Here is a 4,528-nt window from a genome sequence, read left to right on the forward strand (position 1 = left end):
CCATTTCCCTTAATATCTCAGATGTATGTTGCAGAATTATTCTGCAAAAATCATCAGTGCCCACTCACTCTTCCCTTTTAAGTTTGGATACTGCTTACCATCCTGTAAGTGACCATCTTCTACAAAGATAGCTTTTAAAACTTGTTTGAATGACAGGTATCTGCCCTTATGCCTACATTTCAGAGAACTCATTAGAAGAACACATTCATTTGCAGGATACTAGGTTTTATGTTTCTGTTCCCATCCTCAAGTACTCAGCCTGCCTTGGCTAGCACCTCAGTTTCTCCTCCTACAAGTGCATCATTACAGATGCCGGACAAGCCAGTCTGCGGGATTCAAGAAACCTGCAAGTACCGAGGGAAGGGGTTTGGCACAGGGGAAGAGGATATCATACAATGCAGTTGGCAAGGTTAAAGCACCTGCACTGAAGTCCATGGCAGTCAATGCAGCCCTGCCAGTGGAAGCAGGTAAGAGGCTGCAGACCAGGAGCAAGGAAACCTGGTGCACTGGCATTTGCATAGCTGTGACAGAGGAGGGGGTCTCTGCCTCTCCTGCTGACCTCTTGCTCCCTGAAGCAGCACAACACTGATCTAGTTTGCCTTTGACTTTGTAGCAGCAGCCATGGAAGAACGAAGGAGAAAGCAAGCAAGACCCAGAGATTTGTCACTCATGAGCACTGCTCATCTTCAGCCCATTCCAGAGCTGGATGACATCGTTCCTTCCCAGCAAGAGTCACCTGCTAGAAACAACAGGGAAAGGAGAAGAGCTTCCAGGCTCCCCCACAGAGGACAATCCCCCACCATTCAGTCAGGTTCTTCATATTTTTGAAAGACAGGCATACAAAAGCAGCCTACACAGCATCTTCTAACCAACTCACTATATATAATGGATTATTCAGAACCTGGCAGTGGAGATTACATGTTGGTCAGATTATCTGATGTATACTTGGCATTCAAGTCCGCCAAAAGTCATGACTGGCATAAGAACAGAGCAACTGAGAATATCAGATCATGGACTCATCCACAGAATTATCCCCAGTTAACCCCCTAGGGCACAAACAAGTTTAGGGGGATAAGGAATTCCATGCAGAGTCTTATTCTGAAAGAATAAGCCACTTCACAGCAACTTGCTCATGCAGTAAAGGAATTTATTCGGGTTAACTGTGTTTAGACAAGCCCACGAGTAAGGACAGAAGGACTAGTTTCCTTCTAGGAAGCAATCTATTAATAGCCTTTAATGGAGATCTCTGAATACTTTAGAATTAGCTGGTTTGCTGTATTAAGGGAAATTCCACCTTACCCTTCCCATAGATGAGGTAGTTTTCTACACACACTGAATACTGAAAGCATGCTAAAAATATAGCTAAACTTACAAACCATGCATAATTTGTAGATGAGCTATTAACTCTTCCTGAATGACGTCCATCTGTAACTGTAGTCCTAAACAATTTCAATCTTAGACCTTTAAGCATCCATTTTCTCCTCTACAGTAACTATAGTGCTAGAAGTCTTAGAGTTAAGTAGCCTTGGTGTGGGTTGCTCCGCAGCCCTTGTAGCAATCAGGACAGTCAGGATCAGTGTCAGGAGAGAACTGAAACATTTCCTACCCTCTACAGTTTTTAATCAATGTTAGTTAAAAAGCAGTTTTTAGCCTCTTTGGCCAGACATCTAGCTATTTTAAGATCAACAGCACTATGCGTTAACATGATTGAAACGCAATTGGCCTTTCAGTCACATTTTCCCCCTAAACAGGACACTTATCAAGGGTTCCAAGGCAACAGATAAGGGGAAAAACACTTTGTCTTCACGCTATGAGCTGCTCTAGCCTTTCATCTTAAAACTCCAGCAATTCAGAAGATAAATTAGAAACAGAAGAGGGGTCTATCAGCAGAACTACTGGAAAACAGTTTTCGTCCTTTCAGAACAGCCAGAAATCTCTCACACTGAAAAAAAAGTCAACTTGTTTCAGCTTCCATATTACATGACATTTTATCCCTTTTGTCTGAATACAAAGCTGCTTAAAACAAGCAAAGCGCAAGGGGAAAGATGTACTATTGTGCTTGCCAAGCAAGTGCGAGGCCCAACAGATTACAACTCGGAGCAGCTCAAGCCAAACTGTGCAGGTGCAGTGCATGGGGTCCCCACTGAGCAGCAGGGGCCAGGACCCAGCAGTTTGAGGGCACCCCAGAGCTCCAGATTCACCCTACCATACAGGGCAAATCTCCATGTCCCTTCCCTAATATCAGACTAATACGAAAAGTTACAGATAACATGTTTCTGTGACAGCTATGACAAAGCCCCTTTATCAAAAACGACAAATAACTGGAAAGCATTAGCTACCTGCTTACCAGGTCAGGCACTGAAGACCATCCTGTCTTCCGTTAATCAGAAGATTAGCTAATATTTGAGTAGGCTGTTACAGCTCAAGACACAGCATCAAGTACACTGTGCCATGTTCTCATCCAGAGCCCATACAAGAAAATGGATAAAGTTGAGGACAAATGCGTGGAAGAGATCACACAGAACAGAACACATCCTCACACAGTCTTTGTGGGGATGAGTCATGGCACTTCAAGAAATAAGAAGAAAGTTCCCAGCATTCTGGGAAAGAGCAGAATTAAGCCATGAAAGAAGCCCAGTTCTATGCTATGTTACCATCTCCACTGAGCTCCTGCATGAGGTCATAGAAGTCAAATCCTGTTGGCTTTCATGATCTCATTGCATAGCTCTCAGCAGCCCAGCTACTCCATTAAGTGCTTAAGTATTCTCACAGTGGAAACAGCTGTCTCAGAAGTGTTGGAAAGGCAAGAGACCCCCAAAAGTTCCTCACACTGCCACCTTGGTGATATATCAGCTTTTCTGACTGATGTCAGAGCTAGCTAGAGAAGCTCAGTCTACCTGTTAGCCAGCCACAAGAAGCACCAAGCCCATCACGCTTGGACTGGAATGCAGCTTAGTGGGTACTTGGGGTTTTAGCACCACAAATATTTGTTAACAGGGCTCAGGTGAAGCAGCACAGCAATCGCTGGAGATTTCAGGCTTCCTGCCATTTATTTATAGTAAGTGAGCTCAACAACAGACACAGCAATGAAGATAGTTTCAGGAAAGTAGTTATATTACACCTCTTCCGCCATCCCTACTGAAGCAACAGCCTTAAAATTGCAGCTGTAATTGAGGTTCATTTAAAAGCCTTGTATCTTCCCTGAAACCCATTGAGCTGCTCTGCTTTCTCCTCCCAGCTATTGATTACTGGGGTGGATGGGGTGAAGGAGAATATTAACAACTGCCTCCCAGCCACTTTTCAGTGATGCCACGGCTTGTGACATCATGATTTGTCTCCATGGTGACACAGAAACCCAACTGAATCCAAACAGGAGGAGGCCAATTAGAACAAGAAAGCTCTTTTGTGGTTGGAACCATAGTAATTGACAGAAATAAGAGAAGCTGTTACAGAAAGTACATCATTCCAACAATAAAAACCTTGCTTTTTGTTTGCCAGGTAAACCCAAACCCCCCAAACCATGGTTAAGTATAAAAAAGCCCTTCTAGACTGGAAAACTCATATCATTAGCTTCTTTCCCAGCTCTAAAGAACACTGAGCACAGCCTGGACCAGAGAGATCATTTTCCCTTTCCCCTCAGTCAAGTTCTCCTTTCCACTGTAGCCTGCCCACATGCTTAGGAGGCTTCTCAGCCCATCACACTCAAGCAAAGCCTCCCAAGTGCCTTTCAACTTGCTACAATTAGCATGCACATGCATGTGTGTGGGAGGGGAACACACAAAAGAAACCAAACCAAGGCTGCCAATTCATAGCGACTCATGTCAGCTAAGACTCCACCTTCAAGGATGAAGCACACTCACGATCTGGACCCCTAGGTATCTGCCATCGTGTCATTTTCAAGCCCCAAATCAACAAGAGACATACAGGAGCAATCTCTGATATCGTAAGTTAGATTGTTACGGTGCTGTTGGGGGCTTGTTAAGCCAAATTTGACTCCCTGACACATCTCCACTCTCCATCCTACACTGCATGTTAATCAGGAAGCACTTGCGGTAGTCCCAGAAATCAGGCAACTGCTGCACTGCTACAGAGTGGCCAGGAGCAGCACAAAGCTATCAGGAAGTCCTCAGGGTAGAGCAGCTGTTTAGAGTGTACCACAATCAGGCTTTAAGCCTTAGGCACCTCTGCTTTGTCTATAGATTCAGCCCACTAAATAGTAGCTACACTTAGGAGTACATTTACAGCATTTTTCTTTTCTCAAGCAAGCCTAAAAGCTGCAGCAGTCCATGAATAAGCTTAGCGTATACTTTCCAAGAAAGCAAGCTTGAAGGTGTAAGCCATAGCATGAAGTCAGGCCACCTGGAGCAAGGAGAGCTGCACCCAACACAGCAGCTCAAGCACAGCAATACTGAACATAACTGGTGGTTAAATCTTCTAGGCTAACACTGCTCCCCAGAGCTGCCGTGAGCAGATCTATTCTGTTGCTCTCCCACAATTCAATGGGAAAGAGAGGCATGTCACTTTTGGC

Source organism: Cariama cristata, unplaced genomic scaffold (assembly GCF_000690535.1).
Source record: "Cariama cristata isolate BGI_N322 unplaced genomic scaffold, ASM69053v1 scaffold14171, whole genome shotgun sequence".
NCBI lineage: Eukaryota > Metazoa > Chordata > Aves > Cariamiformes > Cariamidae > Cariama > Cariama cristata.